The sequence below is a fragment of the Pinus tabuliformis genome, chromosome J (genome assembly GCF_031772625.1).
Source record: "Pinus tabuliformis cultivar Carrire ecotype Pingquan chromosome J, CPIR1, whole genome shotgun sequence".
Classification (NCBI taxonomy): domain Eukaryota; kingdom Viridiplantae; phylum Streptophyta; class Pinopsida; order Pinales; family Pinaceae; genus Pinus; species Pinus tabuliformis.
This window is the reverse complement of record NC_142295.1, coordinates 690,854,901-690,870,534: the sequence shown is the minus strand read 5'-3', so window position 1 is coordinate 690,870,534 and position 15,634 is coordinate 690,854,901.

The window sequence follows — 15,634 nt, the reverse complement described above, 5'->3', positions numbered from 1 at the left end:
TCTTCTATGACTAATGAATTCATGCTTATACATGCTCATTATGTTCTCTTAAACTCCTAGACCTATACTAAATTGAAAAAACCTTAAGTTCACTATAACATATTGATATCTAGCTCCTCTTTATACTTGTCACTGCACATTTGAAGCCTTGACCTAATTTTCCTGCTCTAATCCATAGCCTAGCAAACTATAACCATAAATTCTCAAATACTAAAACAAGACTTGTATATCTATCCTAAAACATATTTCTTTTCAGTTATTCATTGACAAAACCTTAGAGAGATCCCTCTCTAGTTCTGTAGGGCTAGCTATTGAACTGAAAGTGGTTTGAGGTTACCTCTTTCGATCTCCTCCTCAGCCTAGGAAATTATAGGGGATAACATAACAAAACCCTAATCGAGATTGATATTCGAAGGCATGATGATATTGTTTTCGATTATTGATATGATTTACCTTTGATTATATAATCTAGGATTCAAAACAAACCCTAGTAGAGTATGACATGTAAATTTTAGAAGCATATTTTGAAACCTTGTATGTATAGTATTATTATTGGATTTTTATCTAAGTCTTTGTGTCTCGAAGATGGAGTCTAGGGTTTATGACTAAACCCTAGAAAATTGTTGGAGTTTAGAATATAAAAAAGATGTAACCCTTGTTGATTATGAATCTATCTTGGTGTACATATTTGATGTCTAAATCTTGAATGTTTTGATGCTTCCATTGTAATGACATGATTTTGATATAGTTGACTTCATGCTTCTATATATTTGTATTTGGTTGTTCTTGCTATTAAATTTTTGTAGGTACATATATTCATGTTGAATGTGTTCGTAATTGAAGATGATAATAATGATGAGCATGATTAAGGAAGCTACATGAATGATGATGATCAAGATGACCTTAATGAAATGATAAATAATGAAGTATATATAATGTTGTTGTTCTCCCTATGTTGAGAGGGATCTTGGATAGAAGAAAAAGTACAGCTCCCAAATTGAGAGGGAGAGTGTACCATGAAGAAAGAATGAAACCGAAGAATAAATGAAAGTAATATAGATGGATTTTCAAACAAAATATTTGAGAAGTAATGAGGCTATATTTGGTGCTACTGAAGAAGTGAAAGAAGAAAGTTTCTGACAAGTTGTATATGGATAACTTGATGATGATCTAAGTAGCATCAAGATTATTAAGGACCCCAAAGGTTTGTGTTTACTTGTATACATATTTGAAGGTTTATTACTAATTGGGGTTATGAATGTACACTATATCTCCATAAAAAGGTTGAGAATTCGAAACATTCTTAGAGTGGTGGACATATATATGATTTAATTGATAAGGAGATGAAGCATCTTGTGACAACAATATGATTGAGAGGACATCTTGATGGCCTATGTGTTGATGTCTAGATCTTGAAGTAGGGAGGGTGGCATTGGTCATGGAGCTCTGACCTTGGATACACACCTAGATCCTTGGGTTGGTGTTAGAGCTTAAAATCTTGATGGTACCTAAAGTGGCTAAAGCTTGAGTACACCTTAGTCCCACCCAATTAGAGTACCCTAGTTAGGTATCTAATATGTAGCACTGTGTGTGATGTGACTCTTCATAGAGTATATCACTTTGATATCTTCCATGTACCTTTGTATATATGTAATTATGAATACCTCCCTAGTTAAGAGGGGGTGTTGAAAAATGTATTTAGTATCAATATTAATAATTGTATTTGTCAAAAGAAAGAAAAATAAATTTTATTATAAAAAAAAATTACCTTATTAAAGCTTTCATTCTTGGGTAAATGGTTCTCTGGTCAAAGCATCCATTGTAGGCTTGTAGGTTTTATGTCAAGTGTCCTTGTCCATGTCATAATGTAAAAGACCCTTCTTGGGATTTTTCAATCAAGAAAGAAATTTATTTTTATGTAAAATAGGTCATTTAAGCCTCCTCCAACAAGTTAGCCTCAACCTGGACAAGTAGGCCTAATTAGAGAGGAAGAGTCCACTATAAAAGGGTAGGAAATTGACTAATTTGGAACACATCCACAATAAGTTCGATCTGCAGTTGTTGGAGGCAGAAAAAGGGTGTGAAATTCAAGGAAGAGGGAGGACGCCCTAGTGCAGGAGAAGGAAGTATTTGTCAAGCATAAAGAAGTCAATTTTTCTCTCTCCTTGTCTCACACGTGCGAAGTTGTTGGGTTGTTAGAAGAGTCAAAATTACAGTACTAAAGTTGGGTCGATATTTTGATGTAGCTAAGGGTCAAAATTCTAGATTGTTGCTGGGATAAAGTTGGTGGACAAGAAGATACTATTGGAGTTTGCTGAATCATATTGGAAGGCTGACTTGGTGTAGGAGGAAGGTATTCTGGGTCTAAGGTCTTGGTCTATCTCAATTTGATTTACTAGTGGAATATTTTGACTAGGTTTTCCCCTATAGAGGGATTTTAGCCCTGGATGAGTGCCTACATCTGGTGTCATTGATATTCATAAAAATGAAACAAACATAAAAGAAGAACATAAAGAGAAGATAATAAGACTATAAGAATATCACAAGTAATTATCAATATAAGAGAATATTTTTTCCTTTCTGATTTTCTAACATTGTCCATCTTTGGAATCAAGGCAATGAAAGTAGATTTGAAAGTCATCCTTAATTAAGTCCATGAAATTGATGTAAAATTCAATAGTGAGTCCATTCATCCCTAAACTCCACCCCTTCTAAAATCTATGTAAAACTTCTTCTAATTCGGGCTTGAATATTTGTGCCATCAAAGAATCATTTCCTTCCCGATCAATGAAATGGGGGAACATACAAACTACAACCAAATTTTTCTCAATAAAGATTCTATTTTCCTGCGTATGAATGTCCTTGAAGTATGAAAATCCTATAGAAGTAATATCTACAAATGTAGTGGCTAGAGACAAGTCAAGATTTTTGATCCCCCAAATAGTGTTTATGTCCTTTCGATGATTTTCCAATTGATTGAAGTAATTGGTGTTTTCATCACCTACATGTTGCCATAATGCCCATATTTTCAGTCTCCATTATTTTTCTCTATAAAGAAGGATTTTCTTTTGCTTTTCCTATAATGATCAGATATTTTCTTAGAGCTCCTGAGGGGGTTTCACTCAAGTGTGTTTCTCATGGAAAAGGGTAAGAGTGGATTCTAATTCCGCTAGGAATTTTGAATCTCCCTCTATTTTTTTCCTAGGATTTAATAATCTTCTTAGATCTAGTCAGTTTCCTTTGCAATTGTAATATAGGGGAACTAGATAGATCAAGATTGTAAGGAATACAGTTTTATTTTAATATATCTATCAAATAAGGGTTTTATAGCCACCGAGGATTTGGCTTAAAGGAGCTTAATGGATTTTCAAGAAAAGGCTCAATCTCTAGAATAACGGGCACATGGTTCAAATCTCCCTTTATAGAACATAATTGTTTGATTTTAAAGCTAGTATCCAGGAAGGGATCTGAGACAAGAAAGTGGTCTAGCCTTTAAGAAATCTTAGCTGATCCTAATATAATATTCATCCAAGTGGGAAACAATTTATCTGGAAGAAAATCATAGACCTCCATTTCCTTAAAGAGATTGATGAAAAAATCAACTAAAGGATCTAATTTGGCAGTGGAAACCTAGATTTCAGGGTTTCTTAAGGTGAGATTTAGATCCACACTTTTAATCACATGACCAAAGAGGAAGGGAAGATAAATATATAGAAGTATAATATCTTAACATGTAGTCCATATGTATTGACCCTGAAAAATATATGCTGAGGACCAAAGAGGATAGGTCTAGAACCAACTTCGTATTGAATTTTCTACAATAATGCACATTAGAAACTGATATTATGATATGATAATTAATTTCCAATGCTTTCTAATCAAGTTATTTTATGTCACATATATCCTTAAGAAATTACACACAAAAATTCCCATTAGTAATATAGTGAAAATAGTAGGATCAAAAGAGACAACCATGCATAATAGAGATAACAAATTTACCTTGGGAAAAACTCAACAAATGTTCTTCTTAGGATAAATTGTTCTTCAACAATATTTGATATTCAATAATATTCTAGAAAATTGTGCCAAACTCTAAGTCTAAGATACCAGTCAAACTTGGTCAAAGTTATAGCTTAGTCAATGCTTGTCAAACCTCCAAAATAGTTAATTTTGGTCAAATTTTGGGTTGGTCAACTTATCTCCTATGGTCAACATCGGACCTGGAGTTGACCCCACTACAAGAACAAAGGTCATTGGTGAGGGTCATGCTTATGACAGACCTTTAAGGTCCGTCACCGATGTCACATATGGTGACAGTCTTTAAAAAAGCATTGTTGTAAGTGTATATAATGATGGTCCTTTAAGATTTGTCACCAAAGGCATTTTCAATGACACTTTTGGTGAGGGTCGTTAAAGGCGTGTCACTAATTCTCTCTTTGGTGACACTTTTAGTGAGGGTCGTTAAAGGCCCATCACTAATTCTCTCTTTGGTGACACTTCTAGTGACGATCTTTTATTGACCGTCACTAATGATATTTTTGGTTACTTTTGGTGATGATAAATAAATGTTTGTCATCATTGATCATTACAATGATTTTTTGATGACACTTCATGCCTATGATGGACCAGTAAGATCTGTCACCAATGTCACATATGGTGACAGTCTTTAAAAAATCATTGTTGTAAGTGTATATAGTGATGGTGCTTTGAGGTTTTTCACCAAAGCCATTTTCAATGACACTTTTGGTGAGGGTTGGTAAAGGCCCATCACTAATTCTCTCTTTGGTGACACTTTTGATGAGGGTCGTTAAAGGCCCATCACTAATTCTCTCTTTTGTGACACTTATAGTGACGATATTTTATTGACCCTCACCAACTCTCTTTTTGGTTACTTCTGGTGACGGTAAAAAAATGTTCATCATCATTGATCATTCCAATGAGTTTTTGATGACGATATGTACTTGATACTATAATTTTTGTCAAAATATAATGATTTAAGACCATTGTTGTGGAGTATTTTTCATTATGTGTCCAAGTTCATAGTGGTTATAATGGTCAGTCAATTTGTTAAGAAGCAATTAGTGTGTATCATTTCCCTCAAGTCATAAGAATATAGTTTTCCTATGAGTCAGCACATGATTCATCTCTATTAGGTTTATTATCAAGCAAATTTCCTTTAAATAAAGTTCCATTAGTGTGTGTAGGAACTGTATTATTTAATACATAATCAAGCTCTGTCAATTCTATCAATGAGAGATACCTAGCACTCCTCAAAGCTCATGGCACACCTTAACATGCTTTGGAACAATACACTAACATTCCTTGGCACCTCACATGCCTTGGAACATCTTTGTACCTGGAACATCTTTGTACCTATAACATCTTTCCATGAGTAGGATGCCCAAGCACATGTTGGTATGCCCTAGCATAGCATAGCACTCCCCTATCATGTGTTGGCATGCCCTGTAGTCCCTAGCATTCCTTGGAACACCTTGGCATAATATTACATTGACAAAAATTAGCACTTGGCACACATTGGCACTGGGCATGTATTGAAACATATTATTAGTGTGCATAACATTCCCCTTTTGAAAAAGATAAAGTCTCGACTTATTAACCCTCTTATGTGTTCATTTCCTTGTATTTTAGCTTGGTTATTCCTTTTGTTTCCTTGAAACTCCTTGACACATATTGGCATACTCTGGCACCCTACACATCCTAGCATGTCTTAGCACCTAGTATGCCTCGGCACTATTTGGAACATGTTAGCACACCCTAGAACTACCTAGCACACTCTATCACTTCTTGACATTCCCTGATATTCCATGACATGCCTTACTTGTGCTTAGCATACCTTGTCACTCCCTCCTTGGCATGACAACTAGCACTCATTGACACTCCCCGACAGACCCTCATATTCATTCACTTCCATGCATTTTGACCTATTTCTCCCTTGTGTTTTACAAATACTCCCTAACACTCCTCATCATGTATTGGCACTCTCTAGCATGCCTTCGCACTATTTTATATGCTCTTCCACTTCATAACATGCATCACACATCCTAATGCACATTGGCACTTTGCAAGTCTTATAAGCGTGTTTGGCATGCATTGAGATGACTTGGTATTCTTTGGCATGGTTTAATATTAAATTTATTTGAGATGAATTATTGGAAACTAGATGAGAAGAAATAGAGGAATATTTGGGACTTAGAATGCATTGAAACTTGGCACTTGGCACCTAGTTTTTGTGTGCCTAGCATGCCCCTCATGGAAAAGGTAAATTGATGACTTATTAACCCTATTATGTGCTCATTTTCTTGTAGTTTAACTTGTTCCTCCCTTATGTTTCCTTGACAGTCCTTGGCATGCATTGTCACACCCTTGTACATCTTGGCATGCCTTAGAACTTGCCACATCTTAGCTTGTTTGACATGTCTTTGTATTATCTGGCACATGTTAGCATGCCCTAGCATTCCCTAACACACCTTGGAAGTCATGACCTCACGACTAACATTACATTTTTCCATGACTTGGGAACATTACATTCACTAGAGCACCTCGACACTCCCTAGTTGTCATGCCCTTTTTTATCCTCCATAATGTCCCAGGCTGATGAGGAGATCGACAGATGTAACCACAAACCAAGCTTTTAGTTTGGTAGCTAGCCCTACCAAACCAGAGAGGGCTCTCTCTATGAAATCATAGCCAAGAGATGACTAGAATGTAAAGGATTTTAGGCTAGATAGATAGGCTCAGGTGGGTTTTGGAAAATTTAGGCTCATCATGTTTGCTTGATGACCCCACCTCCATGGGTTGTATTGACATGGTTTGGTGCTGGCTTGGTGAAGTGGTTATATGCATTTTCAAGGCTGCCTCAATGAAGGTGTCCCATGTCATGTTCTTCTCTTTCAACTGATGGAGTACTATAACCTTTATTAGGCTATGGTGAAAGAGGTTGGGATAATGCACTTTTCCTTTCAATTGCACCCTTTCAGACATTTTGGTTAGGCTCGTATACAAGTAGCTGGAAAAATTTAGAGACTTGGGAGTTGTAAAGTGCATGAGCAGTCTTATGTGGTATTGATATAGCCTAGAAAATCTTCCCTCACATGTGAAGAACTTCATGATAGCCTTCATCAATGGTGCATATCTCTCCAAAAAGTATCTGAATGGGAAAACATGTGAGTGAGCTCCTTTTTATTGTGATTTCAAGTAGGGTTTGTACTCTTCTAGGTCTAGGTTCATGCCTTTGAACTATTTTTCACCATGTTTTGGTGCCTGTAGCTTGAGAGATGGAATCCACTGAAAACATGAAATAAGTCCCTGCAATGGTGATCTTGTCTTCCTTCAAGGTGTGGGAAAATATACCTATGAGATGCTCATGGTAACCTACTTCCTGCACTCTTTGACAAAACCCTAAACAATTGGCATCTTCAAAGCATTTCATGACAAATGGGGAGGAGGTGATTTCATTGCAATTGGAGGGCTCAAACCTCATTATCTTTCCCCCCTCAATATATTTAGACCAAAAGAATTGATGCTATTATAGCTAGGTGCCTTTGGGCTAGGGCTAAATCCACAAATAAGATACTTTTGGTCTATTTAGAGGTGCTTGTGAGACATGAGAATGATTGAGGGTGGGGTATAAAGGACACATAATGTTTTAGTAAGGCTTTAATTGTTAAGAAATTATGGAAAACTTTCTAGGGCAAATGTATTTGGTAATAGTTTATTAAAGAGAAATATCTAAAAAGTAGACACCTTAAGGAATGGATTAAAGATGTAGCTCCAAAGAAGAAGGTTGCATCTTATATATGGAGAAGAATGATGAGAAACAAATATTGGCTACTAGGAAATTTGAGATGGGAGGTTGGAAGGGGGAATAGGATAGCAATAGGACTAGATGATATCAAAGGAGTGGAGGGAATACATACTCTTTCTATTCACATCATTGAGCATTTACATAAGAAAAGGCTTTACTTTATGAACTAAATCTCTTTTGATTGAGGATCTTCTTCTGTTACAAGTTATTGGCTTAATGCATTCGAACTTGGATTTATAGAGGATCTATTTGTGGAATGGGCAAGTTTCATAACATAGTTAAGTCTAACAGGTTTAAAACTTACTAAGAAGAAAGAAAAGCTAAAATGGGAAGGTGTTATGTATAATGAGCAGATCTCGGTTAAAGAGATTTATAAACATATTTCTCATGGACGTGGCTTGAATGATAATTATTTTTTGTTTCATAACACGTGGAGATGGGATATACCTCCCAAATTAAAATGTTTTATGTGGCTGGTGGCCCACAATAATATTTTAACTTGGGATAATATCCATAAAAGGGGCTTTTAGGATCTTGGAAGATGCTCTTTATGCAAAGAATATTTAGAAGACATGGAACATCTATTTCTAACATGTCCTTTTGTGATCTTGGTATGGAATTGGGTTCTTCAAAAACTTAAAATACATGTAATCTAGAACATGCTTTCCATTTAGAGATGTTTGGAGACAATATGGGAGAGTTTGAGAACAAATAAGTGTAAAAAAAAGTAAAAGAAGAGTTTAAGATTACAATTGATCATCTTCTTTCCCACCATTTTTCGCAAAAGAAGGCCAACAGAGTAGATCACATGGGAGAGTTTGAGAACAAATCAGTGTAAAAAAAAAAGTAAAAGAAGAGTTTAAGATTACAACTTATCATCTTCTTTCCCATCATTTTTCGCAAAAGAAGGTCAACAAAGTAGATCACATCACGATATTACGCTCCAAGGATATTTCTTAGGTATGCCCCAAGAGATCAGTGTATTCATTCAATTGATCTTCCCGATTGATCCATAATTTGTTTTGGATTTGCTGTTTGAATAGGCTGGTAGAATGAGTGAAGTATTTGAAGGATACGAGTGACAATATTGCAAGCTCTCTACAAATATTTCACGGAAATTCACCTCAACAACTCTTCTTAATGGAGGTAAGAGGATCGATCATATGGTCCTTGCACACTTTTACAGAAATTATTAAATTTTTCATTCAATTGATACAAAAACCAAATGTAATAAAGGTTGAACCTTTCAACTCTCCTAATCATTTGATGTCTTCATCAATGCACCATAGGAAGATTTCCATATTTCCCTTGCCCTTGTATCTTCGACCTTTTTTCTTCTTTTTTTTGGCTAGTTGGAAAAAAACTCAAAATTGATACTTGCAATGCAATAACCCTGTATATGAAGTCACCCTAAATCTTCGAGACTGAGACTTAGGGTTTGATAGCATTGAAATCTATGCTCTGTTTTGGTGGGGTTGGTAAATTTGATGGGTAATTGAAACCATAAACACCCGATTTGTGAATAATCATATGTTATTTTATTGAATTTCGATTGTGAAGGATTTCTTTGGTACAATAGATGCTATGTCAAAGGATGGTTGGATCAGTTTCTTGTAGATTATTTAAATGTTGTATTTATGGGAATTTAGATATCAAAAAATGTTCAATTGTCTATCTATTTGTATGTATAAGAGATTTCTTATGGTTTGATTTATTTGGACAACCTACTAGACAAATCTATTCGTAATAGTTTATGGTATTGATACCCCTTTTGGTTTCTATTTTTGATGGAGCAACCTCTAACAGTACACCTTTTACCACAGAGATGTTGTTGTTGGATAGAAATCCCTAGAGGAGTCTTACACCAGACATATAAATGGCTATTTTATATCACAATAATAAGCATTAACATATGAAGATGTGGCACACCCTAAACTATGTGCATTCAATCCATTACTTTTTCTTTCATGGTAGATTTCATTCTGCATAGTAGATGTGTTGTGGCACTTGAGTGTGTTCCTATCAAAGATTCTAAGGCCAAACCCGGATTCTCATGTGTCATGGAAATTCAACATATGGCTTTTTCACCTAAGAACTACTTATAACTCATCTTAGTGTACTCATGTACAATCTCAACTCATCCCACTTAACAAGTTACCAAGACAAGGATCATCACACCCAACAGTGGTCTAAAACAATTAAGAAACACAATTTACATCTTGACATGCCATAACACCTGGCATGTCTTAGAATTCCTTGGCACTATGTGGCATGCATTAACATCCCCTACATTCCTTGGCATGCTTTGACACTCCCTAGCACATCGTGGCACTTCTTGACATGCCTTGGTAGTTTATCATACCTTGGCATTCCCTAGCATATAACCTTGTCACTCCCTCCTTAAGACACCTAGAACTCATTGAAACTCCCTCTCACACACACTTATTCGTTCATTTCCATGAATTTTGACCTAGTGCTTCCTTATCTTTCACTAACACCCCCAACACTCCCTAGCTCACCTTATCACCTGACACATCTTGGCCTACCGCCCTAACACTCTAGCATTCCTTGGCACTACATAGTATACCTTATCACTCTCTCCTTAGCACACCTAGAGATTGTTGACACTCTAGATCACAAACTCCTATTCATTCATTTCCATGCATTTTTACCTAGTGCTCCCTTGTGTTTCCCTAGCATTCCTTATCACTCCTTGACACATGCTGTTACACCCTAGCACCTATGACATCTTGGCATGTCACCCTAGCCTCCAGAATGCCTTAACACTTCCTAGCATGCCTTGTCACTTTGTCTTTAGCACACCTCGAAATCACTGAAACTTCTAATCACAAACTCTTATTTATTCATTTCCATTCATTTTGACATAGTGCTCCCTTGTGTTTCCCTGGCACTCCGAGCTAACACTTCCTTGCATGCATTGGCACATCTTGGCCGTATGTCACCCTAGAACTCTAGCATTCCTTAGCATTGCGAAGCATGCCTTGTAACTCCTCCTTAACACACTTGGAACACATTGACACTCCATGCCACACACTCTTATTTGTTCATTTCCATGCATTATGACCTATTGCTCCCTTGTGTTTCCCTAGCACTCCCTAACACACCTTAGCACACATTGGCACACCATGGCACTTATCACATCTAAGTAAGATTTCCAAGCACTCTTTCATCTATTGGCACTGCTTATCATACATTGTCACTCCCTCCTTAACACACCTATAAGTTGTTAACACTCCCAATCACACACACACATTCATTCATTTACATGTAATTGAAACGAGTCCTCCCTTGTGTTTCCTTGGCAATCCCTCGCATGTGTTGGTGCCACATCCTAGAACCTATCACACCTTAGCATGCCTTAGAAATTGGCATGTCTTCACATGCCTAACATTCCTTGGAACTTTCTAACATGTGTTAGAACTTCTTGAAATTCCATGCACACCTTTGCACTCCCTAGTTTTCATGCCCTCATAAATAACCTTAATTTTTTTGTGACTTGGGAACCGAACCATGTCATTGAAAAAAAAGTGGTGTGCCTAGACAAAAGTCTCCCTTTGTCTGAAACTGCTTTTTCCATCATCTTATCACAATCATAGGCTTTCCTCCTACAAGTCCTAATATGAAATTCTCCTAACACACTTCCTCCATGGGACACCTAGAATTCACTGACACTCCCTGGCATAATCTCTTATTCATTCATTTCCATGCACTTGGACCTAGTTCTCCCTTGTTATTCCCTAACACTCCCAAACACTCCTCAACATGCATTAACATTATCTGGCATATGTCAGCATGCCTTTTCATTCCTTGGAAAGCCATGGCACTCCTTAATTATCATGCCCTCATAACTACACTTATTTTCTTTTAGACTTTGGAACCCAACCAAGTCCTGCCTCGACTACAACAACTTTACCAAGTTACATTTACTACAACTAGACTATGCCTTGTTCCCCTAATGGCCTATAAATCATCTTAGGCTTCTCATGTCCAATCTTAACTCATCCCACTTAACAAGTTACCAAGTCAAGGCTCACATCCAACCGTTCCCATAAAACAACTAAGCAACATAGTTTACATCTTCACATGCCATCACATCTGGCACGTATAACAATCCAATGGCACTGCATGGCACACATTATCATACCTTCCATTCTTTGGCATGATTTACTCCCTAACAGACTGTACCACTCCCTAACATGCCCTGACACTCTAACATGACTTGGCACTTCCTAGCATATAACCTCGTCACTCCCTCGTTAACATAATTGGAACTTGCTGACACTCCCTATCGCACACTCTTATCCATTCATTTCCATGCATTTTGAACTAGTTCTCCCTTGTTTTCTCGTGGCACTCCCTGACACACATTGGCACACCATAGGACTTGGTACATCTTGGCATGTCGCCCTGGCACTCTAGCATTCCTTGGAACTACCTATCATACCTTGTCACTCCCTCCTTAACACACCTAGAATTCATTGACAATCCCTGTCATGCACTCTTAATCATTCATTTCCATGCATTTGAAACTAGTGCTCCCTTTTTTTTCCCTGACACTACATAACTCTCCCTGGCATGCATTGGCACACCTTAGCACCTAGCACATCTTGGCATGTTTCCCTCGCCTCTAGAATGCCTTAGCATTGCCTAGAATACCTTGTCACTCCCTCCTTAGCACACTTTGAAATCATTGACACTTCCTGTCACAAATTCTTAATTGTTCATTTGCATGCATTATTTTCACCTAGTGTTTCCCTAATGCTTCCTAACACTTCCTAGCACTATTTGGCACACCTTGGCACCTAGCAAATATTGGCTAGATGTCACTTTGGCACGATAGAATGATTTGGTGCTACTTAGCATACCATGTTAGTCCCCTCTTACCACACCTGGAATTCATTGACACTCCCTGTCACACACTCTTATTCATTCATTTCCATTCATTTTGACATAGTGGTCCCTTGTGTTTCCCTAGCACTCACTAACACTCAGCACACATTGGCACACCTAACTGCAATGAGTTTCACTAACATTCAATCCAAAAGCCCTTCCAGAGTCTAGCTAGTTACTTGTTCTTAACTAAGATATTAGGGTTAAGTTTTAAATGTGAAAATATTACTAGGTTTTTTTATCACATTAGTTGGAAGGTGGCTAAGCCACAATCATGACAGTAAGGTTCTTGAATCTTAACTGTAAAACTAACCAACAAATATATGACTATAAGATCTTTGGGAAATTGTAGTTCTCTAAAGAGATTCATGGTAGTGATTTTCCCATTGCACAAGACCCGAGAACTTGATTGTTAATTAGATGCAGAGAAGTGGTTGTTTGACGCAGTAAATGTTAAATGTACAGTTCAACAACATGATGTAGGATTACCTTTGACATCAGAATTCAGTTTGTTATCTTCATGCTACAAACCCCATGATGTCCAAGTGTGACACCCTCCTTGCAACAACACCCTTCGAGTAGTTACCCAATGACTTCCTTGCCTTTGATTTCCCTCTGCTCATCTTGTTCACTCTTAGTCCCTTCTCCCTTACTCTCCTCTCACTGTGCTCTTTTGCTTCCTATTCCCCTTATCCAAATTTATCTTCTCTTTCTACTTCTCACTCCATCCATTTGATTAATTAGGGCTTGGCTAACTGGATTTTCCCATTCCTTCCATTTTTCCTCCCATTTTAACCCCATCTATCATTTTACCTCTTCCTAGGTCTTTTCTAGAATCGACAAGGTGTGAGGGAGGAGAAAAATATATTCATGTGTACTAATAGGTTTCAAAATATCTCCCCGTCCTCACTAAATACATCAATGTCTGTAAATATTATACCTGTGAGTCTCTTCTTAGGTCTTGGGTCGAATTATTTTTTCTATTTCAACTATATGAGTCGAGCTATATGCTCTTTAACCCCCCCATTGATAGATTTCCTTTTACTTGTATCATGCCCCTGGTATAAAGACATATGCATAGGTTATTATGGTATATGTTGAACTTTGGTTATTATGCTCACCTTGAAGTCATTGAGGTTGCATCTAACTCCCCCTAGTTAATACAAGGTTCATTGAGTTAGAAAAATGTGCCATCAATAATTATAAGGGGTTACCTTAAGGAAGGACCATTGGTTGAAGCCTCATCAATGGAGATTGGGTCAATGGTTATGGTTTTGATTTAGTTGGACACTATTCACTATTATATTTGTGGGCATAGAGTAATTATGATCCTCCCCATGTACACAAGGATAACTAAGAAGTGTTTCCCATAATCATGCAAGTGGAACATCAACATGTACATCAGGGTAACCACAAAATATTTATCATATTTATACAGTGCAAGGTGATAGGAAAATATTTACAATATGTACGTGAATGCACTAAGATCAAGACCATTAGCATCATATCTACATACTTACCATAAGACAAGGGTCATTAAAACCCCTTAAAAATAGCCATAGGGCCGTCTTCTTTTGCATCTCCTTGACCACAAGGGTTTAATTGAAAAACACATAATTCCTTTAAATATTTGAAGGTTGAGGCAACCACTTCAAGCCCTTGAACTTAAAGATAATCAAATATTTGCAATTTGTTACAATAATAAGTCCATTATGCACACTCCTCATCTTAGAGTTGTGTAGAGAGGGAGAATACTTGATTGATGCCAAACCTGTAAATGAACAACATTGACTACTCATTGGTTGGACTCTCCACCTCTAGTTGACACCACTAACACAACCAATAGTCCAAGATACCCATAAGATGTGCCCTACACCTAAGGGCTTAGACTACATCTCCATAAAATGTACCTTCAACTTTAGATGTCCCAAAACAATAATATCCTAACCCAACATAGCCTATTTGTTATATTTTTGTAACTTTCTCCTTAACTAGCATTTGTTTTTAACTATTTAATCCACTTACCATTTACTCTCTCTTGTTTGCACCCACCTAGTGTACAAGAACACTTACGTTTTTAATACAACGAAGTTAAGAGTGCATGTTTCTTTCTTACACTTAAATGTTTTCAATACAACCAATTTAACAGCACGAGTTTCCTTTTCAAATTCCAAAAGGATAACATGTCTATCTCTATAAACTAACAACAAAATAATTGCATAAAAAAGGAAAGCTTAAAATTAAAATAAAATTAGATTATTATTATTGTGATAAATACACCAAATATGGAAAAAATGTTTTCAAACACAACCATAAAAAAAATGTTAGTTTGTCAAATACAACTACAAACTTATTAAACCATCCTAGATCCATCTTAACTTGGATCTATCAAGCGCCAAGAGGGATCCAATCTCTCAATGTGCAAACTTCTTTTTTGGCATTTGATAGATCTAGGTTAAGATGGATCTAGGATGGTTATAAAATAATATATAATATCTATATTTATATCTTTGTCTCTCTTTCTTATTCCCTCTCTCTATCTCTCCCACCAAATATACACACTCTCTCTCCATATCTATCTCTCTCTCCCTCCCTCTTCCTCTCTGCCTTTCTCTCTTCCCTCTATCTCTCCCCTCTCCATCTCTCCCTTGTCACTCCCTCTCTTTCTCTACCTTTCTCCCTATATGTCTTTCTTCTTCATTCCCTCTCTCTTCACTTCATCTCTCTCTCCTCTCTCTTAGTCCTTTCTGTCCCTTTCTCTCTCACCTCCCTCTTCCCCCCCCCATCACTCTCTCTCTCTCTCGCCCCTCCATCTTTGTGCCTCCCTCTCTCTCTCTTTCCCTTCTCCCCCTATCTTTATCCCCACCTATTCTCTCTCTTCCATCCTCTATTCTCTCT